Source organism: Aotus nancymaae, unplaced genomic scaffold, assembly GCF_030222135.1.
Source record: "Aotus nancymaae isolate 86718 unplaced genomic scaffold, 86718_ANA_hifiasm-v0.15.2.pri h1tg000079l, whole genome shotgun sequence".
NCBI classification, from domain to species: domain Eukaryota; kingdom Metazoa; phylum Chordata; class Mammalia; order Primates; family Aotidae; genus Aotus; species Aotus nancymaae.
In genome coordinates, this window is record NW_026988494.1 from 11,325,110 (window position 1) to 11,338,980 (window position 13,871).

The 13,871-nt window shown below is 40.9% G+C and overlaps 1 non-coding gene across 3 annotated transcripts in view; it reads left to right on the forward strand.

Annotated features, from left to right (window-relative positions):
- Nucleotides 1-13,871, forward strand: part of LOC105726351 (tRNA methyltransferase 9B (putative)) — a 196,547-nt gene that overhangs the window by 156,566 nt on the left and 26,110 nt on the right. The window contains exons 8-9 of one of the 3 annotated variants that reach the window (XR_010339637.1): nucleotides 793-902; nucleotides 5,732-5,903. This is a non-coding gene — a transcript (tRNA methyltransferase 9B (putative)). Of the gene's footprint in view, nucleotides 1-792; nucleotides 903-4,630; nucleotides 4,929-5,731; nucleotides 5,904-13,871 lie in introns of those variants that run through there. The other 2 variants (XR_010339639.1, XR_010339638.1) reach the window with 2 other exon arrangements.

Here is a 13,871-nt window from a genome sequence, read left to right on the forward strand (position 1 = left end):
GAGATTCTATGTGTGAAAGTGCTTCTTGAAACGAATTATGTAATAGTATTGTAAAAATGAAAAAAATAGAGATAAAATAAGCCAAGCGATATGTGTCACTCAGTGTTCCAGCGAAAAGCTAACTCCAAAAATTTCATGATCACAATAGCAGAATGATAAAGGAAGCGACATGACAAAAGGTAAGAGAGAAAGGATGAAGAGGTAATACTCAAACAGCTTTGGAGATGGAGAGGCAGCTGGCGAATGACACAAAGGACATCTGGAGGATGACCCAGTTTCCCATAGAGTAAAAGAAACAATGTGGTTTGACATCTTCAGGAAACATTCCAAACTGTAAGGAAGAGGGATGATGGGCCTGTGCTGGTGATAACAGCAAATTATTAAAGTGTGCATAAGAACTTTCGCCATAAAGCAAAAATTGTTTTTGACAATGCTACCAGGATAACAAGTTTCTACATGTTGTCATCTTGGCAAAGAAAATAGGGTGTATTTGGAGATTAGCTGCCCCATGGATTTGTGGTCACAGAAACAAAAGCAAACAGCTAACATGGCTATGTGCTGAGGTCAGTATTTGAGGGAATATCCGGTGTGTGTTTTATTTAGTACTGTGTAGTACAGAAAAGGTCACACACTTATATGTCAGAAGTAGATGCATATGTTCTTTTGTTTTTTTTTCCTCTTTTTTCTTTGTTTTATTCTTTTTTAATTTTGCATTTTTTTGTTTGTTTGAATTTTGTTTTCTTGATGCATATGTCCCTTCAACAAAAACTTATTCAACGCTTCCATGTGCAGGGCTCTGGGCTAGACTTTGAGGATCTAAGGCTGAATCCTACACAGTCCTCCCTCTGAGAGAGTAATGAGACCTCTGAGCTCTCCTAGCAATTCTTCAGTCTCCCTTCAAGGTATGTGCTTCAATTTGGGGTTGCACATTTTAGTTGTGATATTTGTGATTATTTGCATAACGTTTGTCGTCCCACTAGACTATAAGTACCATGAGGGTAGATATCTTGTCTGTTTTGCTCCCCACTGCTTTCCTTGCAGAGCGCTCAGCATACACTGAATGTCCAATGAATATTTGTTGACTAAAATAATACTTTATATGAAGGTTAGTGATAAGTGTTATAAGAGGGATCTAGATCAAGAACTGATAAATTCTTAGGACAGAAATATTAATCCAGACAAAAGCTTTTTGTCTGGAATCATCTTTTATGGAAGAGACAGCCTTGAAAATCAGAAGAGCAGATTAAGCAATTATTGTAATCATGTAGGTGGGAAGTAATGGGACATAAACAACTAGAATAGAAACAATAAGAAAGAGGAGGAGTACAGATATAAAACTGGCAGACAGTGGCCACCAATGGGCTATGAAGGTCAAGGAGAAGCAAAGTCTAAGAATGTGCCAGGTGACTGGGAATGATGGAGATTGTAGAAGAAATCAAAGGGCAGCTGCTTCAGGTGCACGAAGGGCAAAGGACCTCGGCTTAGAATGTGTTAAGATCACCTGTTGGAGATGTCAAGCACGATGCGAGCATGGGGATCTGCAGGTTTATGAGACCAATTCAGAGATACAGATTTTTGAGAAATCTACACCTAGTTTTTCCTTGCAGTTAGAAACGTGGATGAAGTTGTCCAGGGAGATTATATATAGAGAAAAACAGAGGACCAAGGACAGGTGCTTGAGAAATGATGAGATTCGGCAGGACTAGTTTTTAAAAGTTCGGGAAGACAAGGAAAAAATGGCATTTCTTTTTTTGGTGCATAAAACCCGATTAGAGAAGAAATCATCTATCTCCAATGCTGGGAAGTTTCCTGTGTACCTTGAGAAGATCTTCCAGGTTTCACAGGTGTGAGGATACCAGTTCCTTGGATAAAGGTAGCAGCTACACACTCTCTGGCAGCAAAATGACTGGAAAACTGAAGGTTTCAGGATTTAGGAGATGGCTACTGGGACTTCAGCCCATGAACACCCCAAAATGACAAAGACAGCTCTTGGTTAGCACTCCTGTCTCTAAATTGTGCTGACTTATAAACAGTTGTGACCTCTTTGATTCTCACTGGTCACTGGTCTGACTGGGTCACTGCGGGGAATCCTTTAAAACCAATGAAGCCATAAAGCTTGAGCTTTGCCTGTCACTGTTACTGGAATATTTTGTCTCCAGTCTCCTAAACGTCAGTCTGGGAGACTACAACACCTCACAATTTCTTCTTGTAATCTGAAGCTAAACTCACCCGGGTCTACCATTCTACCTGGTGAGGGTTCCACTTGCTTATGCATCAAGATGTTATTATGCTAAACTAGCTAAAATCACTAAAAAATATGGGATGACTTTGAAAGGTGAAGAAAAGAGGGTAAAAATACAGTAATTTTTTGCTAAGTCTCCGTTATGCTAATAATAGGTAAGCACCTCCAATGACTAAGAGCTAGTACCTTAGACCAGGTCCTTGAATAAAATAGACAGTCAAAGCTGAAATGAATGAAATAGTGACATAAGCATCATACAGCACATTTTGAGGCTTATGGCAATACATGCATATTAATGCAAATATGTGCATTGAGTTCTAAGTGCCAAGGACTGTGATAGCCAATGAGGATAAGATAAGTGAAATAATGGTCACAAGCTCGAGGAAAAGAACTTATATAAATTCCTTACTTAAATGCCATATCTTAAGATACTACAGGTGTGGAGTATTCATTACATAAGCTTATGCTTTGCTAGGCAACAGCCTTGTAGTCTACAGGACATGCTAGACAGCTCCTTTGGTTGATTGAATTGGTCACATTTGCAAAGTGTACAGCCTATGTGTAAGGAATCACTGGGGCTGCCTTGCTCAGAAAGAGGCAGTGAGCAAGGCAGGTACTCAAAGAATCACGGCCAGCCATCTACAGCCTCAAGAGGTATGTGCCAGTCCCAGGAAGTTAACTAATAGAGAAACTGAATTCACTGAGAAAGCTCATTTATTATTACATAGTACAGATGCTCCTTGACTTATAATGGGGTTAAATCCTAATAAACCCATTGTAAATGGAAAATGCTGTAAAATGCATTTAATACGCTTAACCTACTGAACATGATGGCCTGGCTTAGCTTACCCTTAAAACGTACTCAGAACATTAGCCTACAGTTGGGCAAAACCATCTAATACAAAGTCTATTTTATAACAAAGTGTTGAATATCTCATGTGATTTATTGAATCCTGTACTAAAAATGAAAGACAATGGTTGTATGAATACTAGAAGTATGGCTGCTTGTGAATACGCATTGCTTTCAAATCATCATAAAGTCAAAATGTAAAGAAACCATTGTAATTCAAGGAACATCTGTATATATGATATATATAAAACATATTCTGTCATATATAAATATATGTGTGTATATAACATATAATGCAAAAATGTATGCATATGCATATGCATATATATTCATATGCAATATAACTATGAATATGAATATATAAGGATATAAATTATATGAATTATATAATAAAATGTAATAATAAAGAAATTTAGTTAACTAAGCAACATACAATGAAGTTAACTGTAAGGTTAGAAAGAAACAGAAAAACATGTGTTTAATGTTTTATAGTTGTCTAATTTCTGTTGAGACTATGGCCAACACATTTCATAATTCTTTCCCAGAGAAAAACCTGTTGTTTCTACATAGACTTTACTTATTAATAACAATCTTATGTGTGGCATTACTGGCCTGTTTGTATTGTTTTCTTTTTCTTTTCTTTCTTTCTTTTTTATATACAAAAAAATCTCCATTCTAAGAAGTCAAGTTAGGAAATGCTATAGGATTGGTTATGACTACCAAGAGTAAAAATTCATTGAAACTTTTTAAAAATGAAAAATGTTAAATATCACAAATAATGAGAAAATAATACAATAAACCCCCATGTATGCACCCAGCATCAGCAACTGTCAATGTTTTGACAGTCATATTTTATCTATTCTTTCCCCTTTTTTGTTGAGATATGAAAGTGAAATTCTCAGGTACAAAAAGAACATAAATGATTTAAAAGTCTAGCTATGTTTCTCTAGTATACAAATTTTCTTTACAGTACATTTTTCTTTCCATTTCCACAGCCGTTACCCAAATTCTACTGGTGGCCATTGAAATGCCTCTTATGATGGTCTCAACTAGAAAAATCTCTTATTTTTCTACTTGCCTCCAAACAAAAAATAAATTGGTAACTCATGTCATAGTTCATAAATCTCTAGGGATTCTACACATCTGCTTCAGCCAGTCTGTGAACTTTCCGAAAACATGCAAATATTTTACATTTGTTTATTATGTAAGGGGGTTTCAAAGCTTCTATCAGCATTTTCATAGGGGCCTATTACCTACCAAAGGTTAAGAATCTCTAGGTCTATTATATCTTGAAAGTGTTTCAAATTCACTTTCTCACTTCCACTCCATTAGTTAATTGTTTGTTTGTTTGTTTGTTTGTTTTTGTTTTTGAGACAGGGTCTCACTCTGTCACCCAGGCTGGAGTGCAGTGGAGCAAGCATAGCTCACTGCAATCTCAAACCTCTGGGTTCAAGTGATCCTTCTGCCTCAGCCTCCTGAATAGCTGGTACCATAGGCATGCACCACCATGCCCAGTTAACGTTTTGTATTTTTTTCAGAAACAAGATCTCACTCTGTTCCCCAGACTGATCTCAAACTCCTGGCCTCAAGCGATCCTCTCATCTCAGCCTCTCAAAGTGTTGGAATTAACAGACATGAACCACCTCACCTAGTCCTTAGCCAATTTTTTAATATATAAATCAGGCACCTGTCACCACTTCCAGGATGCCTTCCCTGATCATGTCACCTATAACTGGTTTTCCTCATGTTTTCCTGCAAAAGCTAGGTCACTTTCCTGTTTATTATATTCTGTTTAGATCTCAATCACTGGACAGATATTTATAATGTCCTACTATTTGCTAGGCACTATCCTTTACTTTAGGTGTGCTTTGTCTCCTAATGCACTGTTAGAAGAGGACAAAGAACATCACAGTATCCAATATGTCTTCTGTGTCCAAGGACATATTGTAGTTGTAGCTCCAGTGAATGGAAGCAAGGAACAGCAGTTGCATTTCTGTAGCTGGCGTTCAGCTCAAGAAGAATAAGTAAAACCGGACTCGTGGTGTTTTTTGTTTGTTTGTTTGTTTTCTTTTTGAATGGGAGGCTTTTACAGAAAACGTCAATCTGATTATCCTGGGCATAATGATAAAGTGAAGCCCAAGCAAAGGTTTCCCCCACTCCACCCCACCCAATATACTGTGGCACTAAAAAACCACTCCAGAATCAGAAACATGCTGATCTCCATCAGCCATCTTACTAGCACCTGAAATAGACCAGCGTCTATGTGAGACCTGTAGTTGGGTTTCCACAAATAACCTAGACTGGAAAAACAGCTCGACCTGAACCCTGTCCCCTACGCAGGGGATCAGGGGCATGAACCTCTATACAAAGGGCGGCAGAGCGGTTACTAAACGTGCTGATTTTTCGTCACTGGGAACGCGCATTTTTAAAGTTAATAGGTCCCTGATGATGACGGAGTTGTTTAATAGGCGGTTGAAGATATTTTGTTAGGGACCTGGCAGAATGTAGTTAACGCTATTGTCACAGAAGCAATGGGGGGAGGGGAGGTTTGTGTCCAGTTTTAGGCAAAAACTTCTCAGTTCCACCACACCTTCTAATGGATGCTTTTTTGATGAGGCCTCTTTTGCAAAACTCAACAGTTAAGGCATGCTGTGTCGTGGAATGATTTGAAGCATCTAAGCCGTGGCACACTACTTAACCCCCCATCTTCAGTTATCCCAATGGACCGACCCCAAGGGTGCATTTCCGCTGAAGTCCGGGGCTGTAAAGTGAGAAGAGCCGCGCTAAAGCTACACGTCGCCGTCACCCCAGGTACTGCGCTGCTGCGCTTCGGGCAGACCAGGTGCGCCCCCAGGGGCGTCCTCTCTTACGCAGGACGGGCCACGCGGGAAGAGACTGGCGACAAGGGCGAGGCGGGAGGCAGGAAGGTCACCCTGGTCCCCGGCCGGGCGGGTGCGGCCCAGCCTCTCTTCCTGGGCTCGTTCGGGCGGGGCGATCGCAGGGAACTGGGCGGGGAAGCGACCGTCCCTGGCTCCGCCGAGCGCCAGCCCGCTCTTCTTGCACGGAGGTGCCGCAGGCCTGGGTTCCGGGACATCTGAGCCCGAGCACCGCCTCCCCAAAGGTGAGGGCGGTCCGGGGAGGCGGGGACGCCGACGGGGGCGGGGGCCGCGGGTGGTCTCTGGGCTGCTGTCGCGGGGTCAGCCCGAAGCCCCCGATTCTCTGGAGCCGCGCACCGCGTGGGGCGCCGGAGTAGGGCGGGCCAAGCTGGCCTGCGGCCGCAGTGGGAAGAGAGGCTCGCGAAGCGCCCCAGAGCGGGCCCAAGCGCCGGAGGCCGGGGGGTGCCTCGCCGCAACTTCTCTTTGGAAGCCCGACACGCGCCCGGGCTCGCGCGCGCGCTCCCCCACGGCCACGCGCACACCCTGCCGCCGGCTCCCCCCGCTCGCCCTCCGACTATTTTTTCCTCTTCCTTTCATCCTCACACTCTAAAATAGGTCAAGGGGTGGAAGTTACACCTGGTGCAGCCCTAGGCTCTCATGCAAAAGCAGCTTTTGCCCCTGGCTGCGGGACAGCGCAGTGACTACTCGCAACGGGAGAGCTGCTGCTCGTCCCCACACTGTGCAGAAAGCGCCGGCGACCCCGGCGCTGACAATGGTCTGCAGAGGGGAGCGGAGAGAAGCCTCTGTTCCTCCCTAGATCCGCCGCCTCGGCGCCCGCCCCGAGGGTGGAGGGGGCGCGACAGGTCGTCTCGCGCGTGTCCCGGGGCTCGCGCCCGGGTCTGCACGCCTGGGTGAGTTCCTGCTGGTCCTCTGCCTTTACAGTGGCCCAGGGTGACCTGTTTACCTTGCAAACTTAGATACGATCAAAACAGGCGAGACTGCCATGCAATAAGGGATTGCGGGATGTGCCTTAGCGTGTGAGATTGGATACATCAGAATTCAGAGATAAAGGGCATGTCTAATGCCTTAAAGGTTAAAATGGATTCGTATTTTTTCATGGAGTGCACGTGTATCTTTCCCTGGGGAATTGATTTTTAATTAGTAATAGTGAGAGAACTAAGATAACTTGAAGCCAGAAAGTTTTTAAAGCTCACGATGAAACTACAGTTTAAGAAGGAATGCCAAATTAGGAAGGGAAGGATTTGTATGATATTACTTGCTATGTGTGGGTGTGTGGGGTTTTTTGTTTTGTTTTGTTTTGAGACGGAGTCTGTCTCTGTCGCCCAGGCTGGAGTGCAATGGCATGATCTCGGCTCACTGCAACCTCCACCTCCCAGGTTCAAGCAATTCTCCTGCCTCAGCCTCCTGAGTAGCTGGGATTACAGGCGCCGGCCACCACTCCCGGTTAATTTTTGTATTTTTAGAAGAAACGGGTTTCACCACGTTGGTCGGGTTGGTCATGAACTCCTGACCCCATGATCTGCCCTCCTCGGCCTCCCAAACTGCTGGGATTATAGGGGAGAACCACTGCGCCGGGCCAGGTCTTTTTATATTAAGTGGGTTCTTTGTGATAAATGACGTGAGCCCACAATGCTCTATGTAGAAAGAAGATAAGGCTGTAAACGTCTACTTGCAGAGCTTTATGTTAGGTGGTAGGTATGAATTTAAATGCACATTGAAAATTTAGTGTGGAGAATGAGCTAAACTATATCTACATCATTTTGAGGTTAAGGTTACTGGTGACATTACAGCTATCCATTGGCAACCATTTAGTTGTTTCGGTAACTAAAAGTACTAATATTCACGTGACATCAGCAAATGGAAGCCTTTATCTTTTTATTTTTTATTTGTTTATTTATTTATGTTTGAGATGGAGTCTCAAATATCTATTGCCCAGGCTGGAGTACAGTGGTGCAATTTTGGCTCACTGCAACCTCTGTCTCCTGATTTCAAGCAGTTGTCTTTCCTCAGCCTCCCCAGTAGCTGGAATTACCACCATAGCCAGCCAATTTTTTTTTGTTATTATTTTTAGTAGAGACGGGGTTACACTTTGTTGGCCAGGCTGGTCTCCAACTCTTGACCTCAAATGATCCACCTACCTCAGAAGCCTTTATTTTTTAGCTAGTGAATAGTTAACTTGTTTGAAGTTTGAGGAAGGGAGAGTTGAAGGGTTCTCTGTCCTTGATGGCTGGCTGAGAATGCAGGATAAAGAATTGTCCGGTATTGGTGAGTGGTGTCTTAGCATTGCTCATAGCTGGAAGATCACTTAGGAGAATGGAAGTGGCTCTCAGATGGTCATTGGTTACCTATAACTTTATTTAAAGGAGACCTTTACAAGTTGGGACCCATCTTGTCACTGAGGAAATAGTGCCAAAGAACTGCTGCTTTATTGATGCATTTGATCAGATTTGAAAAGGGAGCTCTCTGTACATTCTTTTTCTAACTCACAAGAAATTTTGTTTCTAGAAAGATTCAATTACCGTAATGATGTCTTTGGAAATGTGCCTTTTTGCGTGTGTATCTTAATATGGATAAAGTTCCAAGGTATTTCAAATGTTTTAATAATATTTTGCTTACCAGAGGGATGTGAAATTGGGAATATCCTGTGTGGATAGTTAACTCTGCCGTAAATTGGAAGGTTAATGGGAATGGGGATCTTCCCAGTAAATCGTAAATCTCTATGTATGTGTATCTTTGACAGCCAAATCTTATGGGAGATTACAAGGGCTGGAAAGAAGAGGTATTAACAAGACCTTATAGTATTTCTGATAGGTGGATATGTGGATACTAACATGCATTTCACTTGTAAAGAATTTATGTGTTCCTTTAGAGAACTAGTCTCCAAAATTTGAAACACATTTATGAAGAAGGCTCTATCTTTGCTTTGAAGAAGACACAAGCAAGACATGCTTGGCACTATACAGGCTCATAATGTTGAGGGCAAAATGCAGTTAAATCCTTGTGTTTACTACATGTCAGTGTTCTCATTTGTATTTTTAAACAGGAATTGAGTGAAAGCTCTCATTGCAATTAAGCCCTTGGTATAATGCATTATTGAAATTAGGCTGTCAGCACTTGTCTGTATAATCTTACGTTTTTACTTGTAAATTAGGAATTCTTCTGAAAAGAATGGCATGATGAAAGCATTAAGATAACTGGAGAATTCATTTAAGGACAGACTGAATAGTAATGCTAAATGGCCAGTTAAATGTCCTTCAGCTTTTGTGATTCACTTCTCTTGATCCCATAAAGAGAGTACATTGCATAGAACTCCTAGCTGAGACATCTACAAAAGGAGTTAACATCATTCACTTTGGATACTCACTTCTCATCCAGAGAAACTTCTAACCACTCAAAGAAAGCATTTTAAGAGTTTGAACTAGATCACCTGGATTGAAGCCCAGCTCTGAGCCATTTCCTTGTCTGTGAAATGGAGATAATAATATCTCCCCAGGTGGCTGTGGGGAGCAAATGAATAGGTGTAAAATACTGAGTACACAGTTGGCACATTGTGAGCGGTCATAAAGAGGGGTTTATAACAAGAAGTAGGAGTATATTGACTTAATATCATCTCCTGGAGGCTGCAGAGAGGTTGCTGCCTAATTGACTCTAGAACTGAATATTTGGGTCACTGGTTCAATCCCCCATCTGTGTATGCTTAGTACACTTCTATAGCATAGAATATAGAATGTGCTATACTCTTAGTAATTAGTGTCCTTTGGGAGCCAGAGGCTGTCACACTTGCATCTCCTCCACCCTAGACAGGCCTTTGACTCAACTAGGTTAAAGAAGTAACCTGTGGTTGTTTTTGGAGATGATGATGAAGATGGTAGGGGATGAAGGTCACATGAGTGATTTGGTGTATGGTCCTCTTCACACATATGTGTGGTTTTATTCTCTTTACTTTTCCCTGTTCCCTTCTATCCTCCCTTGTTTTCTCTCTGGGGGTCCCGATGATTATTTCCCAACCTTTGTTATTATGTCTTCGCATCAACCCTAGGCCCTAAAGGTTTGTTAGCCCTGATTTGGGTAGTTCTGGAAAGTTCAGCCTGTGAACTTGTTCTTAAAGGCGTAACTGTGGATGTCAAATAAGCACAACCTTTTCCACTTTCATGGTCCTTCTGGGGTGTTACGTGCCATCTTGCTGTATTGAAAGTGCTCATTTTTACCTTCTTTTTCTTCTCCGTTAGACTGCAGATGATGGAAACTATCCTAGCCATTTCAAGCAGAAAGGAGTTGAATATGATAATTAGGTGCTCACAAGAAGGTTGGCAGGGAAGGTTACAACTGAAAGTAGAGGAGGGGCCTAGCCTTAGCCTCATGTATTGGCTCCAGGCAGCAAGCCTGACTAGCCCCAGGGTTGCTGCTGTCATTGCCACAGCCTAGGGGCTGGGAATCAGAACCACCATTAGAACTGCCAACATCAAGGATACACCTTTTGGGCTGTGTTACAGTGATCAGAGAGGCTGCTGCAAAATGCCTGTCCAACCTAGGAAGCTAGTAACTGAACATTGCTACGAACAACAAAAACAAGGAAGCAAACGTTTTCCTTAGATGCCCTCCACCTTCCTTCTTATCCTGCTCATCTCCCTGGAATAACCTACACTGTGCCCAGAACCTTAGTTGCAAGGGACTCCAGGAAATGTGGTTTATAGGTTTCTAGCCTCATAGGTAGAGGGATGCACGCTTGAAGGAGATAGGAGTGAATGTTATGTGACAATCCATCATGTCTAACGTATATTTAAAATATATTTCTTCCGAGATTTGGCTAGAATATTTATTTTTAAAGCTGGTAGAGATTGACTTTGGAAAGGTAAGATGATATGTTGTAAAAAATGTTTTAAAGGAGCTAGTTGCTAATCAGTTAGTTACCTTTTCAAACAGATGGATATTATAGTTTTGCAGCTGAAATTGCTGGAAAAAGCATCAAGCAAATGAATAAAAATTACTAAGCGCCTGCCTCTGCACATGGTACTAATTGAATGTAAAATAATGTTCCTTTGGTTTGGCTTCATAATCAAGGTAAAATATTAGGAAAATTATTATTTTTTTAATTATTTTTCCTTCTCAAAGCAACAGATAGACTACCCATTTAATGAACCACAATACAAACAAAGTAATGTCCTAAGAGAGAAATAATAGCATCTGGCTTGCTAGTTCTTTCATTAGATGAATTATCTGTGTATTTATGTTTTTCCCAAATCTTTCTTTCCCCTGTAACTTTCAGCATGCTCATTTTAAGGATTACAGAAATAGTTATGACTTGTTTATTGGAGAATAACGTAAGAATATACTTGAATTCACTTTAAATATTCATTTCATACTTTGTCACTTGTCAGATTCCTTTTTTTCCAAACTACTGAAGTAGATATGATTGGATCTCTTCTATTTTTAAGCAATAAATTACCAGTTTATTTGTACTCACGAATTACATTAGCACATCAAAGGATGGTATTGATTATTGAACAAAATTATGTTATATTTACCTCTGATATTTGGAGTTGGAAAATGAGAGAATATATTCGTCCAGAAGATCGATAACAATAAGGTTATGACAGTATGGTACTTTTATTATAAGTGCAGAACAGTAGCTCACTCAAAGAGAAAGTGGTATATTCTCTCATGGTGAGGTGAAAGATGGAAGTAATTGAAACGTGAACATATTTCTAACTTCAAAGAATATTTATTGATGTTTTAAACAACAACAAAGAGGTAGCCAAGAGAGGCAAGTAGAAGCTGTCTGGGACCATGTCTTTATCTTCTCTGTTCCCTTTAATGCAGATACAGTGAAGTAGGTGAGTCTGACAAATGTTAGAGGGTTTTAGTGTTTCAAGAAATAATGTTTGTAAGAAATGAGGACTGCTTTTGGGACTGTAATCAGTGTTCGGAAAGTAATCAGACGTCTTTAAAATTTTATCAGAGCCTTTGACATTCTATGGGACAGCAAATTTATGATTAGAGTAATTCAGGAAAATACAGATACATTCTGAATGTTAAGATATTTGCATACAAAGATGGCAATTCAATGATTTGTGCAATTATGAAATAGACCTAGGGTGATCAGATGACTTTTTGTGATCAGATGACTTTTTGTTTAAGCCAGGACACTTTTGAGAGTGAAGAGGGAATGATTAGTGATTGCTCTGAATACAGAAGCATAAATGGAGACTGTCTCAGCAAACCTTGGAGTGACCAGGACTTAGTGGTCACCCAAGATTAAGGTGCTAGTATTTTAGCTTGATTGCATTAACTGCAGTGCTGATTTTTAAAAATTGTAATAAAATATACATAGAATGAAATATACTATTTTAACTATTTTTTTAGTGTACAGTTCAGTGACATTTATTTCACATTGTTGTGTAACCATCACCACTATCCGTCTCCAGAACGTTTTTATCTTCTCAAAGTGAAATTCCATACCCATTAAACCATAACTCCCCCTTATTCGTCCCCACAGTACCTGGCAATCACCCTGTCTGTATTAGTTTGATTCTTCTAGGAACCTGTATGACATGGTTTGGCTGTGCACTCACCCAAATCTCAAACTGTAGCTCCCACAATTCTCATATGTCATGGGGGGGTCAGAGGGAGGTAATTGAATCATGGGGGTGGGTGTTTTCCGTGATAGTGAATAAGTCTCATGAGATCTGATGGTTTCATAAGCAGGAGTTACCCTGCACAAGCTTCTCTCTCTTGCCTGTCACCAATATAAGACATGCCTTTTACTTTCTGCCATGATTGTGAGGCCTCCCCAGCCATGTGGAACTGTGAGTCCATTAAATCTCTTTTTCTTTATAAATCACCCAGTCTCGGGTATGTCTTTATCAGCAGCGTGAAAAAGAACTAATACACTATGTAAGTGAAATCATATAGTATTTGTCCTTTTGTGATTAATGTATTCCATGTAGTATAATATTTTTAAGGTTCATCCATGTTATAGCATGTATCAGAATCTCCTTCCTTTTTAAGGCTTAATAATATCCCACTGTCTGTATATGCCACATTATGCTTATCCATTCAGCTGCAGTTCGGATACATGGGTTGCTTCTACCTTTTGACTATTATGCGAAATGCTACCATGAACATGGACGTACAGATACCTCTTAGAGTCCCTGCTTTCAGTTCCTTTAGGTATATACCCACAGTATGGGTTTTTAAATGAAGAAATTAAAAATGGGAAGAAACGAAAGCATTCTTTTTCTCTGTAAGGCATTTCTGATCCTGTTTCTCCAGTACGGTGCTGCATCCGATTGACACCCAACTCTGCCTCTGTAGGATTCATCAGAAAAAGCAGGGAATTTAAAGAAACTATCCTGCTGAAAAAAGCACCCAAGATCTTAAATTTCATCTCCATGCAAGAAAGGAAGCTAGTTTTTCTGTCACAACTACCGTGATACATTGACCACAGATGTATGTCTCTAAATGAACAGACTGGCATCTAGAGTGTCAGAATCTGAACAAAGTGAATGATGACCTTCAGTAGCATAAAGAACCAGCATGAAATTGAACAAAAGAATTCTCTGTGTGACCAAGAAAATCTTTGTAATGCAGGGGACCATGAACTTCCTGGGTGAAAGGGAACAGGACTAACAACTACAGGTTGAGCATCCCTAACCTGAAAACCCAAAATCTGAAATGCTCCAATATCCAAAAATTTTTGAGCACTAACATGATATGTGACAAGTGGAAAAATCCCACACCTGACTTCACTTGACAGATTGCAGTCAAAACACAGTCCAAACTTTGTTTCATGCATACAATTATTTAAAAATATTATATAAAATTACCTTCAGCTATGTATATATAAATCATAAATGAATTTTGTGTTTAGACTTGTGTCCCA